Below are 26,247 nucleotides of genomic sequence, written 5' to 3'. Positions count from 1 at the left end.
CTAACCACACATAGCAGTGGCATATTTTTCACATGGCATGGGTGTGACTTTGTTTACCAGCTTACAGGAGCACAAAGGATCAGGAAAGAATAGAAGATAGCAGGTGCAAATAACAAAACCTAGGGTAGGAAAAACAATAGGATAATGAATCTGATTAAAATAAGATAAAAGGGGGAAATCAAAAGAAAGAGAGAGGATCTGTAGGTTGAAGACATTTATCCTTCCTTATATCTGTAGATACATGTAGCCCTCATTCTTCATCAGGGACCATTACCGAAACACAAAACTTGTCAAAACGCAGAGTACAGTTGCCCATGGGATGTCCAACCCTAGTGATAGACCTAACATAACCCTTGTACACATAAGGGTCAAGGAACATCACAGAAAAGGGGGGAAATTGAGTAGAGAACTATTGTGTCGGCTTCAAAATAGTCTGCCTATGACGGGGAAACTGTGCCCAGGAAATCTCAATGATATGCCTGCCTAAACAAGACCCAAGTAATGACCACACAACTAACATGCCAACATGAACAGGCTAATCCCACAAGGCCTCACTCCTAGATGAAGAACGATAAGTAATTAATTAATGGGGCTGCTGAGAGAGGGAGGATCAGCCTTCTCCAGGGAATACTGGATGAATTGGCTCTCCAATCCCAAGTGGTCAGCCCTAAACACATATACATTGAGCACACTAAATGGACTCAACAGGTTGTATTTACATATACACATGGAAATGCATTCCTAACAATAATAATTAAAGAAGTTATGAACCTTAGAAGTTAAGAGGAGACATAGGAGAAGTCACAGGTGGGAGAGGGGAAAGTGAAAAAGATGGGAGTATAATACTCATGTATGGAATTGTCAAAAAAACTTAAAGAGTAAATTTACCGTATGTATTTATAAACCAAATGCAATATTCAAACACCCTGGATTTTAAAGTAATAATCTTGGGTTATATGCATGCTTGCAAAAGCACACAAACAATTATATATTTAAAGTAAAATAATTATAATACTCTTATCCATAGATTATCATTGCTAATGCCTTAGATATTATAATGGGATTGTGGTACTTTTAACAGATAAAGATTTGTGTTATATGGCACTCAGAGGAAGGATAGCAGGCTACCAAGAAGAGACTTGATACCCTATGAGCATATACAAGGGGAGGAAGTCCCCCTCAGTCACAATCATAGGGGAGGGGAGTAAGGGGAAAATGGGAGGGAGGGAAGAATGGGAGGATACAAGGGATGGGATAACCATTGAGATGTAACAAGAATAAATTAATAAAAAAAAGGAAAAACAAACAAACAAACAAAAAGATTTGTGTTATAGATACAGAGCCTAAATTTATTGATAAATTAAATATTGAATCTCAAATCTCCTTCAAAATAACTGTGGGGAAGAACCAAGAGACTATGTGGGATTTCTGATGAAACAAACTGGCCTGGGTTAGTAATTGTTGAAATTCAGTGATGAGTAGGTGTGTGGCAAGATTATTATAAGCTGAGAATCTATTATACACACATTTTTGTCAATTCAGTCAACAATCATAGTAATACAATTATATTTTTAAGGCTGTCAATCATCCCTGAGAATTAACATGAAGCCTTAGATTTTGATTTAGATACTCTGGAAGAGAATTACATGAACAGTGTAGAAGTTGGGGGACATTTATTAGCTGGTACATGAGGCACAAAGCTCTGTCTTCTCCCTGGATCTGGCTCAGGGAGTAGCTCAGCTATGGATGCACGGACTCAACACCTGAACATTTAGGCATCAATGACCGTAAGGGTTCAGGAAGGATAACAAGCTCACCTCACAGGTGAGCGCAGCTGAGACCACAGAAATAACACTTGCTCTCTGGCTGCGGCCGAACACTCCTGGTTCCTCTCATTTCCTGGTTTATTACATTATTTTTTGCAAAGATCTCAGGTGCTGCATTTCAAGTAATTCTTGGCTGAGCTCAGTGAAGGAAACCAGAGGTTGACAGTTGCTTATATTAAAAAGAATAAAAAACAGTGTTTTGAACGATTTGTACCTACACCGTTAATTCTCCCAATCAAATGTAACACCTAGATTTGTTTACTGTTAATACATTAGTGGCATCATTAAGTTGGACCATTTTAATGCTGCTGATGGCCTGAATTGTTTCAAAAGGCTTGACCTGGGCCACAACTCTATCCTTTATCAACTTGAGTCACTTCCTCTTGTATCAGCACTATTTTAAGAGGATCAATGAAGGTTTAGGAAGAAAAAGGGCCTTGTCATCTGTTCCCAAATGGACTAAATTAATTAAGTTCCTGGAGCCAAATCTATGACACTTTTTATATATTGTTGCTTTTTATGGGCTGCGTGCTGACACTGACTCAAACAAAAAGATGCTCCTTTCAACTGAGTGAAATAGATGCCTTTCCAGAAACAAGTTTTTATGGTTAAACTTTCTTAGTTGCCAGAATAAGATACCAATAGCATATTTCTTGTAAAAAAAAAAACAAAAACAAAAAACCTGAACAACTCCCAAAGTACATTGTCACATAAAATGTAAGCTACAGGCAGTTGTCACATAGAGGCTCTTTGTGAAGGTTTCACAGTAAGATCTTAGAAGGTTATATATGAACAAATTAAATATTACAAAGCACAATAGAAAATCTCCCCAAGAATAAGACTCTTTAAGGATAACTGACTCTCCATTAAGGAGTCTGTCATATGGCTCTTCTTTGGCTTTTGCTTGGTCTCCAGTACGGGAAAGAGAGAAGTGTTGAAGGTGGAAAGCAGACCAGGTTCACCCTAGGTCAGCCTCTGCGGCATAGTCCTGAAGGAGAAAATCTGGGGCATGTATATATTTGCATTTTAAAAATCTCACCTTTCTGTGTTCCAAAAGGCATTACTTGCCTTTGAAAAGCTGAATGGCACTGACTCACAGATGAGAGATCTCAGAGGCTTAGCTGCATCACTGATGGGCAGTTACAAGTCTCCTCACAGTGTAAATGTACCACAGTTTCTTTATCCATTCTTCTATAGAGGGACAAGTAGGTTGTTACCAAGTTCTGGCTATTATGAATAAGGCAGCTATGAACATGGTTGAGCATATGTCCCTGTTGTGTAGTAGTACATCCTCTGGGTATATTCCAAGGAGTGGAATAGCTGGGTCTTGAGGAAGCCCTATTCCCATTTTTCTGAGAAAGCACCAGATAGCTTTCCAAAGTGGTTGTACTAGTTTGCATTCCCACCAGCAATGCAGGAGTGTTCCTCTTTCTCCACACCCTCGCCAGCATGAGGTGTCAGTTGAGTTATTGATCTTAGCCATTCTGATGGGTGTAAGATGGAATCTCAGTGTCGTTTTGATTTGCATTTCTCTGATGACTAAGGAGGTCGAGCATTTGTGGACAAATGGATTGAACTAGAAATTGTCATAATGAGTGAGTTCACACAGAAGCAAAAAGAGCTAAATGGTATATACTCACTTATATCGAGACACTAGTCCAAGGTGTACGTCCCCATGAAAAACTGTACCTACCAGAATAGTGGGTAAGAGGGGAGGACATCCTATTGAAACTTTAGGTGTGAGAAGCCTGGGAGAAAGAGGAAATGGAAGGATCCAGTGGGTCCTGGAAAACTACAGGCGAGTCTGGGCCCTGGGGCCCTCCGCAAACTGTGGCAACAGTCAAGGAAAAAATAGGCAGTAAAAACCTTGAACCCCTACCCGGACTAGCCGATGGACATTCTCCACTGTTGAGTGGAGAAGGAGATCTAACTTTCACACAAACTCTGGTGCCCCATATTTGAACATGTCCCTTGGACGGAGATGCCTGGTGGCACTCAGAGGAAAGATACCAAGGAGAGACTTGATACCGTATGAGCATATTCAGGGGGAGGAGGTCCCCCTCAGTCACAGACTTAGGGGAGGGGAGGGGAGTAGGGGGGAAGTGGGAGGAATGGAGGAATGGGAGGATACATGGGATAGGCTAACAACTGAGATGTAATATGTATAAATTAATAAAAATGTATTTAAAAAAAAAAACAAGTCTCCTCACCCCTAGCATGCGATTCTGTTAGAGGGAGGGAGTGGAGCAGACACATAGGACAGGAAGCAATCTACTAGCTACAGAGATGGCCCCACTGAAGGCTTCCCTTCTCTTCTCCTCTCAAGGTATGTTCCGAGTATAAATTAAAAGGCCAACCCATGAAACTAATTGAAAATATGTCATAATGTCTAATAGCAGCATCTGTCTTAAAATTCTTCTGTTAATATTCTGCTACACACGTACTGGATATACTGGGAAGGATGGTCTTTCAAAGGGACCCCAAATTGGACCATTTCACTTGTGAATCTAAGTTTATTTTAAAGCAGACCTTACATGCTAAAAATGGGCAAAAATTCTATTTCTGTGGAGAAAGATGAATCTGTGTTGGCTTGAGCCTCCCCTCCCCAACACCCTCCATATTCCACCTACGGCATACCACAGGGGATCAGCTGAACTGGCCCTATTCAACCAGACCCAAGGGTTCATATAAAAGGAACATGTTTCTTTTTTTATCTTATTAATTTATTCATATTACATCTCAATGGTTATCCCCTCCCTTGTATCCTCCCATTCCTCCCTCCCTCCCTCCCATCTTCCCCTTACTCCTCTCCCCTATGACTGTGAATGAGGGGAACTTCCTCCCCCTGTATATGCTCATAGAGTATCAAGTTCTTTATGAGCTATGGCAAGAGGTGGGGAATCTCTCTTATAAATGAGGTATGGTCCATTATAAGTCTGCTCATTATAAGGCTATGGAACCAGCAAGACTGCCTGCTGAAGTCACAGGCCAGAGAGGGGGGAGCAGTAATCTCCCTGAGAATAGGTGGGACAAGAATCCAATTTCTGAACCAACTAGTCCCTGGCACCCTGGTGTGGAGGCGGGGCATGTTTTGGTGATTCAGTTAAGTTTCACATAGCTTCATACTGGATGTTGATACAAAGACTATTTCCTGATATACTACCCAAACAATTGCCAAGTCTGGGTTCATAGGAGCAAAATGGCCGAGGGCTGAGTAAATTCCTGGCACTTTCTCTTCTGATCACTGAAAGTGCACCTCAGATTCCAGGTGCCTTGGTTCCCACAAGGCTGCACCTGTCTTGTAGTGTCCCCTTATCTCTTCAGGGCCTGAGACCCTACCAGATGAAAACGGGGAGTACAGCATCTATCTCTAAGCTGCAATGCTTAGTTCTATTTTGCTGCAACTTTGAGTAAGAAATGTTGACCATGGGCTCATGATTAAATTCTTGGACCATAGGAAATTTTATTTTGACTGCCATTTGATTTGATTAAGAAATTCCCAGGGCATAAAGGGGTCAGATCTTTCAGCCGAGAAACGAGAGAGCATTTCTAGAAGAGGTTTAACTGAGTAGGGAATCTCTGCAGAGCGTGAAGCAGGCAGCCTCATGCCATAATATAGAATATATGAACCCTTGGGTCTGGTTGAATAGGGCCAGTTCAGCTGATCCCTTGTGGTGTGCCGTAGGTGGAATATGGAGGGTACAGGGGAGGGGGTGTCAAACCAACACAGATTCATCTTTCTCCACAGAAATAGAAGGGGTCCCGCTCAAACTAAGGCACCAGCCAAGGACAATACAGGCAGTAAACTTTAAACCCTTACCCAGATCTAGCCAATGGTCAGAACATTCTCCACAGTTGAGTGGAGAGTGGGATATGACTTTCTCACATACTCTGGTGCCTCACCTTTGACCACGTCCCCTGGATGGGGAGACCTGGTGGCACTCAGAGGAAGGACAGCAGGTTACCAAGAAGAGACTTGATACCCTATGAGCATATACAGGGGGAGGCAATCCCCCTCAGGAACAGTCATAGGGGAGGGGAATAAGGGGAAAATGGGAGGGAGGGAAGAATGGGAGGATACAAGGGATGGGATAACCATTGAGATGTAACAAGAATAAATTAATATTTAAAAAAGGAAAAAAAAGATAAAAAGAAGGAAACCAACCGAGCCCCGGGATTCTCCCCCATCGGATTCCTGGTCCACTGAGATGCGAGCGAGCATCCCTATCTTCACTTAGAGACAGGAGTCTTCCCTAGTCCCATATTAACCTCGCCATGTTGGACTGTACTACCAGACAGTATGCAAAAAGAAATCCTACCTACCCGTGGAGGTTGGCGTTGTCAGCGGCCAGGACCCGCAATCACCTGAGAGATGGGATGTTGGGCACCCTTGGGAGGTGTTCTTGTGATTGCGTTGACTGGTGTCGGAAGACCCGTCTCATTCATGCTTGGGTCCATTCCCTGCTAGGAGATCCTGGACTGTAGGAGTTGGAGAACGTGAGCGGAGACCTAGCAGCTGTCAATTTCTCCATTCTCCTCCGCCTCTTCACTGCAGATGCGATGTGATTAGCTACTTCAAGCTTCTGCTGCTCGGCGTCCCCGTCATGAGACTGTATCCTTGGACCGTGAGCCACAACAGACCCTTGCCTCTTGAAGTTGCTTTTGTCAGGATATTTTATCACAGCAGCAGAAATATGACTAAGATTCTCCTTGATTTTTTTTTATCAAATGTTTGGGCACAGCAACAATAACAAAAAAATTAAACACTAGGATCTCTAGCTCGTGTCACTATTTTGGGAGAGTCTAGAAACTTTGGGAGGTTGGACTTGGTTAGTGGAAGTAGGTCATGGACGTGAGTCCAGGAAGACATAGTGTCCGTGGCTACTGCCCATCTTTGCTTTCACCATGGTGTGAGCTGAGATGTTTTACCACTTTTCCCCACAATGTATTGAATCCTCTGAAGTCATCAACTCTAAAGTCATGAACAATTCTTCCTTTAAATTGTGTGTTAGGTAACATCAGAAAAGGCCACTACTGCTCGTCTATATTAAAACAAACAAACAAACATTGAATAAACAAGGATAACAGTCTATGCACTTTACAGAATTCCCAGTGCAGATGTGTGAGATACAAAGAGTTAAGTTTGTCAATAAATCACTGGAAGATGGCACCCAGCCTGGTTGCTGATGTTCCTGCAGCTCTGTTTACTTCTGGCTCTAATCTGCTCAGCCTGGTTAGGAGCCTTCTGCGCTATGTTTGCATGGATCACAGGCTCCCTCCATGGTCAAGCTCCGAGAGACTTCCAGCATAGTGTATTGTACACGTTTCCTCAGTCTGTAAAATCCCTAGAATGAAGCAAAAGTTCCCCACACACCAAAGCCTGGCAAAAGAGTAACCATCTATGTAGGCAAGGGGCTGCATTTTATGAGACCCTGGGCCATGACAGACAGGAAGGACTTTTCTAAGAGAAAAGGTTTTTTGAAATTGTGCCTAGGATGGAGCATGAAGCTGAACGTGGTTTCTCAGTGTCCTTAAAGTTATAATGGTAAAATTCTATTCAGTGCTGCACATGAAATACAGGTACAGTCATGTCTATGACCTGAGTTATTGCCATTGTAAGAATTAGGGGGTTTAAAGACATTATGTATGCAACATTAAAAGCACCTCCCTGGAACTGCCAGTTTCTTTATTTTTTTTTTTCTCTTGGGAACAGTGAAGCATTTTTAGATTCCTATTGCATCCTGATGTCTGGATTTTCCCTGGTGCAATAGTAATAACTGAAAAACCAGGGTTGGTTCCCCTGGGTAGACATGAATGCAAAATAGGAAAGCCCCACATGTTCAAAGTCCAAAAGGTGCATGAACAGAGGGATTGCCGAAGTCATCACACTGTAGTCACCCTTACACAGTGCATTCTTGGGTATAACATCTCTCCTTCACTGAAAACATCTTTTCCTATGTTCTGGATTGACTAACAGAGTCATGAGCCTTCAAGAACCCCTCAAATTGCCAGAAAAGGTATAGTGGCATCTCTTACTTCTCTATTCATAATTAAAAGAAACTAGACTTTGATGGCTTTATGGAGTTTATAAGGCACATGATTTAGTCTCCATGATTTGTCAGTCTAAGTTTGTAGATGAAAAATATGATTCTAGAAAGGTAACAGTCATATGCTTTATCATTGAGAATTGCTTTAAAAAATAAATCTTTAAACATTTGTACCACAAAAATTGATAATTATGTGGTTATGACCTAGCCTTTCTACATCAAATACATATTATCAAAGCATCACATTGTACATTATAAACATATATATAATTTTCACTTGCCAACTAAGAAAAACTGACCAAAAAAGTAAATAAATCATTCCTAAGTCAGTGTATGCTTCACAAACCCATCTTCTGACCAACATGGCTTGCTCCATTTAGTACTTTGCTCAAGTCTCATTAAGTCCACAAGCTGCACGCCTCTCTTGACTTCTAGTTATGACATCTGCATATGACTTCTCTCCAGGGATGGTCATGAGCCATTTTACCTGCTGAGTGGCAGCAGAAACCTACCTCTGACTCATCTGGTCAAAGGAGAGTGTGATTGTCACAAACATTGAAAGCAGCTGTTTGCATGAAGGATTTTCAGCCACACCAATGGAGTCCCAACTTTCCTCATGTTGTCCTTCTTTCCCATTAAAGAGAGTCCTCCCAGCTGAATAAAGGACACTGTATATTAGCCAATAAAGAGGCTACCAATTTGTTTGTTGTGCAGAGTCTTACATCCAATAAAGGCAGCTGCTTGGGGTCACAGGAGACATAGAAATCAACTCTGCTCTCCACTCACCCCAGAAAAACATTTTTCAATGTTTATTGAAAAATATTAGGGAGATGAGATGTAAAGCAACTGTGCTCATGATAATAGAAGAGAGAACTCCCACATAAATGTGGCTTTTCTCATCAATGTGACTGAAGACCTGACAGAACTTGCTGGAGAAGGGTTCTGTTTTGGCTTACAGTTTCCTGCCATGGAAAGCATGGAGGCTGAAGAGGCTAGCTATACTGTGGTTGGAGGTTGTGGCTTTCTCCTTTATATCTTGTCGGACAAAACGCAGACAGCTGCGTCTGGAGGAAGGGTTGGGTTTAATTTCCAGAGGCTCACCCCAGTGACCCTACCTCTGCTTGCTGTGCCTCTAACTACGAAGTTTCCACAACCTCCCAAAACAGTACTACCAGCCAAGGACAAAGAGCTCAGCAGATAGGCCAGAGGGAACATTTAACATTAAGGTGTAATATCCAGTGTCATAAATATAAAATAGTATTTTTCAGGATTAGTTCATCAGTTTAGTTCCGTGGGTACAACCAGATATCAGGGACCTGTATAGTGTACCATCTTCATTAAACCCAAGCAATGTCAGTGTACATGTGGCTACGTGTGAGGTTACTCTTCAATGGATCGTCTCAAACCAAAACAGAAGAGAGAAGCCTCTAAATTGAGACGTCACTCCAAAAAAAGCTAGCGACCAATGTGCCTGGCCTACCTTACATCAAATCTGGTACTGGGAGGGCAGGGGAGCGTTCTACCTAAAAGCTGTATGGAATAAGGAGTTCCATGGTATTGAAGAATTATTAGATTTTTTTTTTTAATTTTATCTTTCTTTTTCTAATAGGAATATTTCAACATGGTCCCTACTCTGTGTATCTTGAGAAACATTCTTTTCTTTCTGATTTCACATGCTCTAAATTTGATATCTGCTAGCATGCAAGCTGATAATTGTAATAATGTTAGTGATAATAATTAATAACTATCACGAAACGTGGTGAGGCCCAGCAGCCCACTCTCACCAATCGCTTTTACTGACTTCCTCATTTAATCTTCAAGGTACCCTGGGAGGATTTAACATTTGTTCCATTTCACATTCCAGGACAAAATCCAAACCAAACATGGCATTTTCTGAAAATCTTGCATTTCTCATTCCGTGGACAAAATAGGTAGGCTGACATTTTAAAATATGTTTAGCCCCAAACTGATTTAGTTTCAGGATAAATGAAAATGTTGTGGCGGGATGGGACGGGGGTGGGGGTGTGTACTGAAAGCCTCCCAGCTACAGGCAAAGGGACGCAAACCCAGAGAGAAAGTGCAGTTCTCACGAGAGTGAATCCCTCTTCCAACATTCTCTGGGACTCACACAGTTGCCTCAAAGCTGGATTTATCACCTGAACTAGGACCTGTCATCTGGGCTGAGTGTTCCTTTAACACGCCTGTCAACCTGCCAAAGGAGCTGGCTCCTCCAGAGTGTGCCTCTGCGGTTCCTACTTTGGCAAGTGTTTATGTGCTTGTCTGTGTGGGGCGATTTGGAAAATGGGAAGCCAGTCTGAAATGGACCTAGATATGTTACTAAGAAGAAAACTCTATTGCAACATGCGTGTTTTACTTTGAAGTCTTCTGTTAACTCAAGCTTAAGAAAATTTCAATTCAAGTGTCCTATCACTAAAGGAGTAGAAAGAAATCTTAAGAATGAAGGGTTTATACACCTGAGCTGGAGAGGTAGCTCAATAGTTACGAACACGTGCTACTGTTTCAGAGGACCTAGGTTCTGATCCCAGCACCCACATGGTTGCTCACAGCCCCTTGTAATTTCACTACTAGGGGATCTGAGTTCCGTCTTCTGACCTCTGCAGACAGTAGACACATATGTGGTGCCCATACTTATGTGCAAGCAAAACAGTCATGCACATATAATAAAATAAATGAATCTAAAGAATACCAATAACCAAAAAAAAAGTCACACATGAAGGATGGTGGTTCATGCCCGCAATCCCAGCCTGTGGGAGGAGGGGGCAGAAAGATCAGTATTCACACTTAAATACATAGTGAGTTTAAGCGCTGCCTTTGCCATATGAGACCCTGTCTCAAAAATTCAACAGAAATAATAATAAATAACATCAAAGGGTGACTGTTCAGGCAGTAAACTGTCTCAGTCATTTTTTTCATTTTGGAAGCTGCCAAACCTGCAGCACTGGTTCACTCAGGCATTCAAGTTTTATTCCTTCTCAAGTCTCTGAGGGCGTTTGAAGACCATATAGTTTAGTTTTACAATCAAGTTCAGTTGTTTAGGGGATAAGAACTTTTTAGACCAAGATAAAGGATTTAAGTTAATAGAAATGAGATATGATAGATATTGAATTTCATTCAGAAATTTAGACCCAACAAGATAGGAAAGATGTTTACTCCATTTGACAAATACAAATAGCCAAATCATTGTCTCATGGTTCTCCCTGCTGTATGTAGTTTGTTTTATTCATGTGTAATAAAATAAAAAAATAAAAATTAAGAAAAGAAATAATTAGAAAATTATGAAAATTCTTTAGTTTAAAAATGTAGGAAAGGCCATTTTAAAATTATCTTCCATGTATATTTTAGTTATACATCCATACAATTAATGAGGCATCCTGTTCTTCCTGAACTGGTGAATATGTCCAGTCAAGGGCACAGTGGGCTGCTGGCAAAGCACATATGTGCTCTGGCAAAATATGCATAGACTAGAATACAACACAAGGAACATGACTATTCCCAACCGACAGGCAGTAAGGGAGAGACAGTAATTTTAGATGAATATTAATGCTTCTCTTTTGTTTTGTAGGAAATGTTATTCTTTTGACTTATTTACTGTTAGGAGGAGTATTACATGCTACAGTGAGCACATGGAGTTCATAGGACAACTTGCTGGGGTTTTTTGTGTGTGTGTTTTGTTTCTCCATCATGTGGGTCCCAGGGCTTGAACTCAGGCCATCAGGCTTGGCAGCAAGTGATCTTAGCATGTGAACAAGTGAGCCTGCCTGAAAGAAGCTATTTCTTTGACATACAGCATGTATATTTTCCAAATGCAGAAGTGCAGTGGCCTGCCATATTTATGAGCCTTCTCTTCATGATCTATGGCTCTTTCCATAGGTGTGTTTATAGTGTGCATGCAACTAACCAGTCATCCACAGAAAGTCCATTTATGTGTGGCAGTTCCTTTGCTGTAGAATCTAGAAGTTTTGAGTGTGTGATCAAGGCTTGTTCCTTCAGTTGGGAAACTCATATCTTTAAACTATACAAACAGGCTTTAGTAGCTGAATATTTTCTTTTATCATTAGGTTTACTTACAAAAGTGACTTAACAACTGCCTAGCAAGCTTCCTCTCTGGAGGGCCATCTGGCTTCTGTCTTGTCTACTGCCTGAGGTGGCCCCACCAGAACAGGGCTGCATGAAGACAGTAGCATAAGCTATTTAGCAGAGGAGAACCAGAAAGCAAATCTCCTTCTGGACACCCGAGAAAAGCAGTGATTATCAATCCTTAGACAGGATCATTCTAAGACTTTCGTTGAACCTGAAAATATTTTGTTGTAATGTCATATGCAAGCCATTCTTATCCAGGTTATCAACATATCAAGCATCTTAGGCCTGGATAAAAGGCCTGTGAATCTTAAAGAGCTATTTTATTCTTTGATGAGGTGGGTCACTTATCTCAGAGTCATACCAAATCATACCTGATTTAAAAGAAAGATGAACATTCCTCAAACACATCATGTAGCATCATCAGGGAACTCCTAACTAGATAAAATCCTGACATTGCAGTCTAAGTGGCACTGATTTTACTCTTCATCCTCCCGGTGCTTGAAGATTGACCAGAAACAGGAGCTCTAGAGTGGTAAGGGATGGAGGAGTGTGGGCATAAAGTGAAGAGGTGGGAAGGGAGGGCTGGGTATTGTATGGCCTCCCACTAGATCAACGGGGAAGGCAGAGTAGTCAAGGACCATCTATTTAAGTGGAGTACAGACTCTGAATAACTTGACACCATGCAGAGTTTTTGCTTCTTTATTACATGCAATGAAAAACTTCTAGAGAATTTAAAATGAGTACAGGGGTTCATGATGGAAAACTATCGAGGAAAGAGATTCTGGAGTGTGCCAGTACCTTGTGGTTCCAAGATATTTGTCCTTGGGCTATGGAGCTTGTTACAAGACGGCATCTAGTTTCAGAACAGAACACTTAGAGTCAGCAAGACTCAGTGGGTTATAGAAAAGGGAGGCATCTACCCTTGGACATGTTGGGTTTGAGCTGCTCAGTTGGAGGAGCCCCTTACTGCTGAGCAGTGTATATTACCCATTTTTTTCATCTCTAGACTCTGACTGCCACTGGCTCTTCAACCCTACTCTGATGTTTCTTTTGTTGTTGTTCTTTATTCTGGCTACTATTGCAGGTAGTCATATTCCTTGTGTCTTATAACATTCGTTAAGTTTAGACTATCTCTGAATTATGAAACATTTCTAGTCTCACAGTGTCCAACACTTATCTATCTGATCATCCACTTAATAGCTCAACAGTCTGAACTTCAAAATAGAGAACAGGGAAGGGAAAGAAAATTTAAGACCACTGCGAGTCACATGAAGACAGTAGAGACAGATGGGGCGCTGATGACAGAGGTGAGAAAGCGTGGTGTTTGAAGATCCTCTGCTACATTTCAAGAAGGAATAGTCAGCATGTCAAAGCTCTGTGAGATGTCAGTCTAAATAAAGAATATGATTTTCATGGAGCAACCTGATTGATGAGAATTTTTTTCTTCAAAAGATTGGAGCAGAAATAAGAGTGAGGCGAGAAGGGGCCAGGATGGAAGAAAGTGGAGAGAAAGAAATGGGTGAGAGCACCTACGGGAGGTGCTAATGGTAGAGTCTGTACACACATGTGTGTTGATCTGGACGCAGCTAGTTTCTGTCAGCAGTGTTCTCTGTTGACTGACCTACGCATGCCTGGGACATCATCATTCTTCATGCCAAGCCCCATGCTCTTTCTGGCTACATGGAATGACTACACCGCTCGTTGCCAGAGAGCACGTGATGCTGTTGTGTAGTTGGGTTGCTTGAGTTCCATGTAGAAAGTGTTTAGAAGGAACCAAAAAGTTGGGCTGGGCCAGGAATCAAATTCTTACTATTTAATAACCATTAGCAACACATAGGGATTTAACTTAACTTTTTTAAGTGTAAAATTCAGAATTTAGTTGTATTCTCCATCTGTTAGATACTCTCTAGTCATTTGTCTAAGGGATTTCACTTTATATAAAGGATTAAAGAGATTGCAGAAGTTTCTATCAATGCAAACACATGTGTTAATGATGGGAGACTGAAAGTTTAAAGTAATCTAGAGGTAATTATAAAAATTTAAGAGACTTGATGAGACACAGAGAACATAACTATTCTGAGAGAGTAGCTAGGGGGTGTGAGGGATAAACAGAGCACTAAGGACTAAGGACACTCAGAATCAAGAGACCAAAACATGCGCAGTCCTCACTGAGCAGCTGTAGAAGAACCTTCTCTCCAGCTGTAGCTTCAGCCCAGCCACATCCTATGGTCCTCAACTAAGACTTCCTCCCAAAGGAACCTTCATTGTTCTTGCCAGGTTATGGTATCATACATAAGTAAATTAAGCAAAACACCAGTTTCCAAGGAGTAACAAAAAGGGGGGGGGGGAGAGTGGAAATGCATGTGAAGAATGGATAGCAGCTACCCTATGAGATTCATAGGAACTAAAATTCTGTGATACCAAGAGAAGAGTACACGGTTTAACTGTTGGGGAAAGATGTGTTTTCCCACAACCAAGTGCTAAGAGAAGATCTAAATGAGCATCAAGGGCAGAACAACTCACTCAGTAAGTGGGAGTGAACAAAACTCACAGACTTCCTTCAGGGGGAATTAATTAAGATCTTTATGCATATCACATGCAACAATAAATCAGGGAAGAACTAAACTGAAAATGCAGAAACAAGGCACACCAAAGTAACAATGATGCTTGTTGTTGTTACTGCTTATTTTTTTTTAAAGAAGATTGTTTGCTATGGGGGAGGGGAGTTGGACTTTCTACACAGATAATCAAAGGAGGAAATTATAAAACAAGTCATAGATATTTGATAACTACTCCAGACCAGCAATAATCCCACAGACTCCTTCTTTACTGACTTTCTAAGTGGTTGTCCTGGTATGTCCTCCTTTCTCTTGGGACCAGACGTCAGAGCCTCTCACACCACCACGCTCACAGCCAAGATAAAAGCCATGCACCAGCTTAGAATGTCACACACCTGGGTAGAGTAAAAGTCATGAATAGAGAAAAAAAAAGTTATTTTGAAGTCATTTCAAAGTACGCAAGAGAGAAAAGAACCGTACAGCAAGAGGATTGCAGGCAAATTACATCCAGTGGACAGACAACCAAAAGACTACATGCAGAGGCTGATGAGTCAGTAAACAATTCCTCAAGTGGTCAATGAAGAAAATACATACAAAAAATTCATAATCCAGGTGTAGGGGTTTTGCCTAACAAATTCGTAGCTCTTATTTTCTTCAAGTCCTTTCTCCTCATTTTTCTATCTTTAAGTAAATCTTTCATTTCTTCTGGAATTTCAGGTGGGTGAGCACTTCTCTAACTTAGTACAACGTTCTCCAAAGGTGATTTTCAATAACTAATGATTTACCTAAAATTATTCATGGTCCTTGACCTCATTGCTAAACTTCTAGGAATGTGTCCTAATAAGTAATATAACTTGTTTTAGAGATTTATATGTAATGTGGTTTATTCTAGCTGTACAGAACTGTTGACATGGAAATATTCACAACTAAGAGAATGACTGGGTGATTTTACCCTATTAGGTAAAATATCATGTAGCCATCAACAGAATTTTTAAGATATTTCTGATTACATACAAAAGTGAGCTACAACATTCAGGACATCACACTGAGTAGGCCACCTCCTTACTGGTGAAATGTATATGAGTTATACCTGACTTTGAATGGGGCTTTCCTCTGAAGATTCCCACAAAAACAAAGACTGGGGTACACACCCACCCTCAAGATAATGAGTGCTTATTGCTGGTAAGTACAACTAAAGCATGTGATGTCTTCTTTCTTCCATTTTTGCCCTTATTTTTCAACATTTCTCTAGTAACTATTCATCATTTGCCAAAAATGTCAACACATAGAATCTTAAAAAGGGGTTTCTGTTATAAAAGGAGTCTGGTTTCTCCCAGTTGTTGTTTTCCATCTTCTTTAACGGGATCATGGTCTCTCTGACTGGGTTTCTCGTTTTGCAGAATGTTACAAGCCAGAGAGGCCTGCCCCCTGAACTGAGCTAGGAAGTTGAGCTGGATGCCTGACCTCTCACAGCACAGAGGTCCATGCGGGTGAGGGATCCTTTTGTGTGGTGTATGTGAAGGCCCAGGAAAACAAAGAACCCTATGTGGGTTGTTCATCTGAGTCATAGTATAGACTGCTCCGGGCTTGATGGTTATTTCCTAAACTCTTCGACTGGATGAAACTTCCTGATGAAGTAAGAAACCACACCCACACACATTGTTATCTGGTGAGTTGTGTCCCTTCAGTTTTCTTATCATGAAATCTTTAGCCCCATTACCTCAGAATGGGGATGTGTTTGGAGTCAGCATCTTAGAGGGGGTTAGAGTAACATAAAGTCATCAGAGTGGGCATTCATCCACGGCCCTGATAAGAAGAGGAGGTCAGGACAGAGAAGGAAACCAGAGGAGGATGTGGAGACGCTCGGAAGTGGCTGTCTACACCCACCTCCCACTTGATGACTTGACTTCTCGTTTTCAGAACTGTGAGATCATACATTTCTGGTGCTTAAGCCAGTTATGGTATTTTGACATAGAATTCCAGGAAACATTTCACGCTTCCAAAGCAGTTCCCTGGCCTGTATCACTAATGAAGCGCCCATAGGTGAATTAGTTTTGTCTGCTTATTCCTTGGCCACTAGTACTAACAAGACAATGATTATGCTGCCCCAAGAATTTGATGTGACCTGTAGCACAAAGACGGGCGATTCTCAGGTTCAGTTTCCGTACAGTGTGTTATCGTTTGAGTGTAAAGTGTTCCGAATGGTCGATGTCCTTTCATACTTGGTTCCCAGCTAGTAATGCAGTTTGGAAAACTTGTGGGACCGTTCAGAGATGGGCTGTACCAGTGAACACTGGTCCCTGGAGGACAGTGCTTGAGAGTCAGAGCCCGACTCTTCCTAAGGCATTAGCCTTGTGCTTTCAGTCTGCTACCAGGGTGTAACAAACTGCATTCTATGCACGTGCCAACATGGGCTTAGCCACACTAGCAATTATTCTTTCTTACTGCGGGGGAATTACCTTCTGAGTTGTGAGCCAAACTAAGTTACTTTTCCTTGTTCTTGTTAGGCATTCCATCATAACACTGAGAGAGAGAGAGAGAGAGAGAGAGAGAGAGAGAGAGAGAGAGAGAGAGAGAGAGATCTTCTACAGAAAATTTATTTTGAAGTGGGTCTGTTATAATAAATATTATCATGTAGTTCACTGGACTTTAGCACAAGTTTGTAGAAGGAATGTGGTAGGCTTTGGAGCTGCATGTGCAAGAATCCTTAGACTTCTATAAGTAGCGCTTAATAGCAGATCAAGTGGGAGTTTAGAGAACAGAAAGACAGTAGACATACAGGGGGTTAGGGTCAGGCTTGAAAGGGCGAAGAGGAGGCTCTATTTAGAATTGATCTAGGCATTATTCATGCCATATTTTGACTAATAATCTTGCTATATTCTTCCTGTGTCCTGAACACTTGTGTAAGGCAGATTTCAAAAGCAATGGACCAATTTATTTGCTGAAAGAAACTTTTTTGTTTGTTTGTTTGTTTGTTTTTAGAGACAGGGTTTCTCTGTGTAGCCTTGGCTGTCCTGCACTTGCTTTGTAGACCATCCTGGCCTCAAACTCACATCGACCCCACCTGCCTCTGCCTCCTGAGTTCTGGGATTAAAGGCGTGCACCACCACACCCAGCACTGAAAGGAACTGAAAGCATCCTACTTCAAGCTGTAACACAACTGTGGCCCACTACCTTTGCTCAGATTTATAGTGAACAGATGCCAAACACAGTGCAGAGAGCTATTTAAAAATTGCACAGTTTGGTCAAGAAAAGAGTGTGAACACAAAGTTGTCATCATGATTGATAAGGCAGGTTAGGATAACAGTTAAGAAAAGAGTATGTTAAATTGTCAAAGAAAGGAATAACGGGCCATCATAAGAGATGGCAGTCAAGCCAGGCGTGGGGGCTCATGCCTTTAATCCCAGCACTTGGGAGGCCGAGGCAGGCAGATTGCTGTGAGTTTGAGGCCAGCCTGGTCTACAAAGTGAGTCCAGGACAGCCAAGGCTACACAAAGAAACTCTGTCTCCAAAAATCAAAAACTAGAAGAAGAAGAAGAAGAAGAAGAAGAAGAAGAAGAAGAAGAGGAAGAGGAAGAGGAAGAGGAAGAGGAAGAGGAAGAGGAAGATGAAGAGGAAGAAGAGATGGCAGTCAAGGAAGACTGCTGTGAAATACTGTCTTCTGGACATCACAGGACTGTTGTACTCATGAACTCACAGCAGCTGTGGCTCCCTACACAAGACTTGAATAAAATCAAGCCAATTATCCTTCTAGCGGCTTCCAAATCCCCAGCCCTAACGGAGTGCTATTGGTGGTTGATGATTGCTGAGCCTGGGTCAGTCAGTTTCTTCAAGAGGATGACTTCTTTTTGGCTGCCTATGTGCCAGTGGATGGGACTATACCTATACACATGCAGGTAGCTGTAACTGGACCCAGTGAGTAATAAAAAAAAATGGAATGAGAATATAAGCATTATCTAGGAGAAGTTGGAGCGGTGATAGGAATTGGGGATAGTAAACGTTACGTTGTATACATATGTGACATTACAATACTTTTTAGAAGAATTAACCACAAATAATAACAACAAAAAGAGATGGGTGCCACTGAGGAGAAGCCAGATGCTTCTCACTGGGATAGTCACAAAGTGCCTTGATGAAGGCTAGAGAATATAAAAGTGCAATACCTCAGAGTATGCACACGAAGGGGTTTCTGTTTCTTGTGCCTTTTCTTGGACTCTTTTCCTTCTGTTTGTTTCTTTTGTCTAATTTCAATGTGTTAGTTTTTGTTTTATTATTTGTTTGTTTGTTTGTTTGTTTGTTTTTAGTTTTTTGACACAAGGTTTCTCTGTAGCCTTGGCTGTCCTGGACTCACTTTGTAGACCAGGCTGGCCTTGAACTCACAGCTATCCGCCTGCCTCTGCCTCTCGAGTGCTAGGATTAAAGGCGTGCGCCACCATGCCTAACTAGTTTTTGTTTTATTATTACCCCCTTAGAAGCTTGTTTTTTTTTTCCTAATGACACAGAAAGGAGTAGCTCTGTATTGGAAGGGCAGTGAGAAAGAACTGGGAGGAGCAGAGAGAAGGGAAAAAATAATTGGGAACTATTATGTGAAGAGAGAAAAAAAACGAAAGTTTCAATAAAAGGAAAAAAATAGAAGTGCAAAGCCATTTTTAAATTTTTCATTGGAGAATAGTTCATGAAAGAACAAGTTCCTGATCAGAGTTTCTACCAAAAGCATGCTCCCTTCCAAAGTGACCACATATAGAAACATCTTCATAAGTTTAGGCATAAAGCACTCAGTGACCACTGATGCCGTGCTCCTGGTGTATCCTCAAGACACCTTGAGCTACAAGCAGAATGTGGCATTATCCACCTGAAGTTTTGAAAATGTGTAGATAGGAAGTGTTGTCAGTTTGTGAGGCTGGTGGTTAAGGTTCCAAATGGCCAACACGGCAAAGCTACATACATATAGTGAGGTTGTCCTTCCTGAAGAATTGTCCACAGAAATCATGTGTAAAGCTACAGAGGCAAACCCTAAGTTGTCACAGAAACCTCCGGATATTAGAGATGCTGGAAACATGGTATGTGTTGAAGGAAAACTGCAGGCATCCAGTCAAGGTAGCTTATGAGAGAGTACATGTATTTTACAGGTGGCAGCTCCAGAGAGATGGGGTTGCCCAAAGCCATTGGATGTCAAATGGTGCTCGTGCCTGAGGCATTGCACAGGAAGCTGCTACAGGGCTTCCTGTGTGGTTTCCCAACGTTTGGCTCTGGGCCAACCTTTCTCTGCCATCCTCTCAGTTTTTCCTTTGAATTGAGAAGGTTTACTCTGCCCTGATGCATATTGGAAGTACATAATTTCTTATTCTATTCTATTTTCCATGGAATTGCAGTTAAGGATCTACCTTCAGTCAGAAGAGTCTTTGGATTTTACGGCAATGGTGAAGCTATTAAACTTTCAGGGACGGCTGAAGTTTAGCAAATGTGCTCTGCACTACGAGATAGCCACGGGCCTTGGGAGGCGAGGGGAAGGGTGCTGTAGTATGGATGTGAAAGGACTCTCACAGGCTCATGTTTGGACCTTTGGTCCTACCTCATGATGCATTTCTGGAGGTTTTGGAACCTTTAGAAGTTGAGATCTCACTGTAGAGTGTGGGTCTCTGGAGAGTGGGTCTTGAAGATTGTAGCTCATTTTTGCTTCTCATCTGGAAGCTGTGAGAGTGCATCAGCCATGAAAATGTAACCCATCATGCCACAAGTTCATACTACCATATTAAACAACAACAACAACAAAATCAAAAACAGACATAAACATCTGTGGCAACCACGCCCTCATCCCCATGGTGGGATGTATTCTCAGATCTGTGAGCCAATTGTAGTCATTCTTTTTAAAGTTATTTTTCTTGGGTGTTCTGCCACAGTGTTGAGCAGAATAACTACTACATGATGAAATATGTATGATGGGGGCATACCATAGATTTTTTTTTTATGTAACGGAAAAGGCTGGGTACTGAAATCTACTTTTTATTTCTCTCAAGGGTCTGTTTAACAACAGAGAAGTTAGAGAACACAGCCCAGGTTAGAGCAATGTGCTCTCCGCAGGCTGATTCTGCCTGGCTTGATGCTTCATTGACCAAATCTCTCAATCCAACTGTTTAAAAAGCTGAGCATGGATCTTGTGTTAAACTGGTAGAGGGTGGGTACACCCTTGCAGAACTTAAAAAAAATTATATCCAGGAAAGACAGCTGAGAGCATATAGCCTTTCATTAGATCCGTGAAGGCACTGTAATCCTCCAAACTGTTCAGAGTTCCAAAGGAGTTTCCGGCATCACTGCGGGAACATAGAATATTTCCAGACCTCTCTCAGCTGTGTTAACATACCTCATGCAGATGGAAGGAAGCCCATAGCTGACATGGGAGGTGGAACTAGACAAAACTGATTGCATTTTACACATGTCTAGTGTGAGATTTGGAAATTTAAAAGCAAGTGTCATGAAAACTCCACGGAGGTTAAGCTCTGGTCACCCAGGAACCTTTCTCTGCATTTAGCTAAAGCCTGAAGGCTCGGCAAGGCCCATTCCTCCATGAAGTCTCCCTTTGATCAGCAAGTGTGACTCACGGATTCCAGCTTGGACACAAATGGCTGCAGTGAATGCGAGCTGATATGAGCTGGGCATGCGGATTTCTAAAGGTGTTCCGGGAAGTTCTGCCAAGTTTGGGGAGATTGTGAAGCCATTAAATCATAGTGCCAGAGGCATACAGAGAAAGGATAAGCAGGCTACCAAGACGAGACTTGATAGCTTATGATCATATAGTGGGGGAAGAGGTCCCCCTCGGTCACAGACCTAGGGGAGGGAAATAGGGTGAAAGAGGGATGAAGGGAGGATACAAGGGATGGGATAACAAATGAGATGTAATCTGAATAAATTAACTAAATAAAAAAAGAAAAGAAAAAATCATAGTGCCAGAACCCTGCTCAGATGGAGTGATGAAATAAGCAGATACAAAGCTGCTGTGGCACTTGGGGTACACATGACTCCATGCAGCCACAGTAACCTTGTATGATGAGAAATCCCCTGCAGCTTCACGAGGCAAGCTTAGCAAGCCCGTCATATAAATGGAGATCTGATGAGAACAGAAGTCAGTGGCTGAGAACACACGTGAGTGAGCTCAGATTTGCAAAGCCCGCAGTCCACAGCTCCCCATTCTGAAACACGTGCTGGGATCACAGGAGCAGAGAGACGTTCTACAAAACACAGACGCTGAAACCTTCCTTACTTATGAGTTTGCATTAACTGGCCACGTCCTGACTATCATACAATTCAAGTGCAATGTGGCTGGTAAAGACAAAAACATTTCATTATTTGCTGTCCCACTACAATTCTGTCTCTTCCTCCTCCTCCTCCTCCTCTTCTTCCTTGTCCTCCTCCTCCTCTTCCTCCTCCTCCTCCTCCTCTTCCTCCTCCTCCTCTTCCTTCTCCTTCATCATCATCCTCTTCCTCCATTATTACTTTCAGATGGAATCTTACTATGTAGCCATCAGGCTAGTCTAGAATTCACTATGTAGCACTAGATGAACTCATTTTGTAATTCCCCTGCCTCTTACTCCAAATGCTGCAATCACAGGCTTTATACACATTTGTCTTTTTTTCATTCTTTTCTTTTCTTCTGAAGAGAAAATTAATGCAGAAATTAAAACATGTTTTTCACAGTATAAATTGTTCGATTGGGATTCACTTTTATGAAGACCCACTAAGATAAACGACAAATACATTGAATAACTTTATAGAACCATATGCACGGAGGATTATCCTTGCTTTGCTTTACATAACAATAATTGGCAGTAAGGGTCCTGTTTGTCGGTGACAGTACCTAAGGATGCTTGCTCACTTTATGGGATTTTCCAGGTATCTAGAATAGAATCATGGTATTGTACAGGAAGATAATGCAGCACTGAGGTGGAGTACAGCCAGGAGACATGCTAGAACCACACAGGGAGCTGACACCCTTCAGCACCAGGACCAGGTCACCATGCACTCATTTTGCACAACTCAGAAGACACAGATGGTGCTGTCAGACAAATGGAAGCCAAGCCAAGCAACAGTAAAACACCCTGCTCCTCCTGAAGCTGCTGCGAGGCACTTGGGGGTTCTCACTCTGGCTCCATCCACTTTCCTGTCATTCACCAGCTGGAAACCCCACGGAGGACAGTTCCCTTGTCTCCGCTCACTGCCCATCTATGGCAGGTGAACAGTCGCATACCTCAGGGATGAAGTCAGGATTTTCAGAGCCAGGATATGGAAAGGGCTCATCTGTTCCAGCATTTACTAAAGGCTTCACTTAAGGGTTAGTGTCTGTGTTAGTTACTTTGGCTCAGCTGCTGTGGAAATCTCTGATAAACCAACCTCAATGAAAGAAAGGTCTGTTTCGGCGCTCAGATGCAGAGGGTTCAATCCATTATCATGAAATGTGGGGGCACTTATATCAGAACAGAGATCATGTTGAAAATACAGGAAGGCGTTAGAGCAAGATGCAGACCCAGGGACGTACTTCCTGAAACAAGGTCTCACCTAACCTAAATCCCCAGAACCTCCCCAGAAAGCTCCGTTCACATCCCAGAACAATCGTACAGTGCATGGTCCTTCTGGGAGACACGTCGCATCTACACTGTAACAGAGTTAGCATGCAGGAAGATAATAATGAATACAGATACAGGAGGAAACCTGACGTTTGAGGAGCGCGTGGAAATAGACAACTAAACAAGTAGCACTCGCTCTTGGTGTGGCACTTCTGAAAGCCAAACGTGTTCGCCATGTCCTGTGCCTAGCATGGTGCCGGGCTTCGTAAGAATGCCATAGCCTTATAGTGCTTACATCTCAGGAGGGCAAAACCAAGATTGGACTTGGTTTTCTTTTAGATGGTATGGCACAAATACAATACAAATGACTGAGAAGGGCCAAAGCCATCCAGGGGCCCTTCTTGGTGGTGGTCAGATTTTAATGAGGTCTTAAAACACAGGTAAAATATTGTGAAGCAAAGTAATTTAAGGGGAGGTAAAATTAGAAATTAAAATAATGGATCTAGACAGGCCTGGGAATTAAATAGCAGAAAGCAATAAGAAGTGTCAGTCCAAAATGGAGGATTAAGTGAAATAATTCAGTGTTGAAAATGAAAAGTTCAAAGTATTGTACCAAATTGGCACAAAAGCATCATTTTTCAAAGCATCTTAAAAATTGTTCCAAATCCTATGTTGTTCCTAAATATATCCCTGACACGAATGTGTGGATTGATTCTCTTTTTGACTAAAAGGCAAGGAATATTTTTAACCTTAGAGAGAATTCAGTTGCAGGTCTTAAAAATTTGACAATTTGATATAATCTTACTGTTAACTTGAAAAAAATATGTATTAAACAGCACAGGTACAAAACGACATCAATTAAATGTAGGCACTTCAGAGTCAAATATTTCAGCTGTTTTTATTGTTATTGATCCATTTTAAGGAAAATTTGTTTTGTGTTTTGAAAGCCTCACACATATGCACAATGTGTCTTAATCATAGCCACTGTCATTCTCCACTTCTTCCCTCCAACCCCCCGACTTGAGTGCACCCCAATATATCTCCCTTCCAAGGTGATGAGTATTTTTTTTAAATTTTATAACCCAATGAATCCAATTAGCATTGCACATGTGTGCATGGTTGTGGGTTCATCCATTAGGGGCATGGGCAACCTGCCAGGAGCAACCCCACAAATGAATCTCCCTCCCTCAGCACCCATTAAGTGCTAATAGTTAGAGGGAGCCCACCTTATGCACCACCATCTTGCCGCCATTTTTAACTGATTTGATCTTGTGTATACTCTGTTCCAATAACCGCTGCTGCTAGGATCACATGTGTGTAACCGCCATGTCTTGTCCAGAGAACAGCATTTCGCAGCACACTTCCGTGTCCTCTGGCCCTTAGCCCTTACATAACCCCACTTCTGTGATGTTCCCTGAACCCTGGTGAGAGCAATTAGACAGCTGTCCTATGTACAACTAAGCACTCAGAGTTGCTTGTGCTCAGCGCTTTTGAGCAGTTGAGCCTATATACTAACCACTGCCCACTTTTATAAGGAGCTTCTCTGACCAAGATTTGAGGGGAGACAAATAAGATTATGTAAACATAAATATGACCTTTTGATGGACAGTAACAGCAGGTGCTCTCCCTAGGGCCTATGACTTCCCCAGCCATGGCGTTTAGCCATGTTTTCAGTATCAGATGCCAATTTCCTCTTTTAGATCAGGCCTCAAGTCCAATCGAGAGGGAGCAGTCGGTTACCACTCTGAAGAGTCTGACCAATATTGCACCAGTGGGCATACATCTTACCTCACAGGTCAGTATTTCAGCATTGCAGAGACCAGCACTGGGTAAGAACACTAATGTCTTCTCTTTGGCCGCTTGCAAAGCATCTTCCAGCACCAAGGAAGCTGGCCAGCTGGGAGAGAATTTCCTGGACCTACACTACACCCCCCACCACTCAGGGTATTTTATGGAATTCACTTTCTCATCAGTATAATGGGGGTGATAATAGGCTTTCACATCCAGAGCTGCAGTGAGAATTAAAAGCCCACATACACAAAAGGCATCTCTGCATGGGACAAGAAGGTTACAAATGCACATGATTTTTGTGCCAGGGAATTAACATAGAACAGAATGACACTTATTGATTCCTATTTTCATGTGACAAAATTTAATGAGTAATTACATAGCAGGAGCCACATTAAAGGCTTAGAATTGAAAACACAAATAGATGAAGCCTCAAGAATTTCAGTGTGTGTTTGAGTAAAATGAGACCCAAATAGTTCATTATAAGGCACACTACAAGGCAATTCATGAAATATCTTTAAAGTTCTCTTGTGGCTAGATCTTTTCCATTTTTAACTCACAGGAAACTAAGTGTATGTTCCTTTCAGAGACATTAATATTTATTTGCTTATGCCTCATATACTGGGCTCGGCTTCAGAGCCATTCAGATTGAAAGATAAAACATGAGAGAGAGTGTGTACCCCTGGGGACAGTGGTGGGTTTCTGAAGAAGTGATGGTGGCCCCTGGAACTGGGTTCTGTTTCCTCAACTACGGGAGAACATAGTGTAGACAATGCAGGGTTTGTCATGATAATACAAGGCTTCCGTGGCACACAGAAAGGTGTGTTCAATGATCTACAACCACCCGTAGTCCCACTGATGTTTCGCTGTGAAATTCATCATCACCGGCTCATGTGTCTGAAGCCTTGGTTCCTAGTCCTTGATGCTATTCTAGGTTAGGAAATATGTAGGAGGAGGGACTTTACTGGGGGAGGTAGGTCGGTAGGGGTCAGGCCTTGACCTGTTTAGACCATCCTTACTTCCTATCTGTTCTCTGCTTCTTGAACCACCCACATGTAAGCAAACAGACATGGGCTCGTGGTATCCCAGTCCCAAGTCATCCCTCCCTCATCATCATAGACTGATGGATACTTTGCCTTAAACTATAAGGCAATGCAGTATCTTCTTCCTTCACGTTGTTCCATTCAGGTATTTTATCAGAGCAATGAGAGAAGTGACGCGTGCAAGCCCCTACATGAGGATTAAAGGTTCATCAGTTCCTAAGCATCCTGGGTCCTGTCCATAAACAGCCTATCTGAAAGACTTCTGTTCTGCACCAGCTTAAAAAAATAGTGCTTCCAGACCTATATATGATGAGATTGGAGCTTGT

The sequence above is a fragment of the Acomys minous genome, assembly GCF_964271855.1.
Source record: "Acomys minous genome assembly, chromosome: 5".
In the NCBI taxonomy this organism is placed as follows: Eukaryota; Metazoa; Chordata; class Mammalia; order Rodentia; family Muridae; genus Acomys; species Acomys minous.
Note: the sequence above shows the minus strand (reverse complement) of the source record.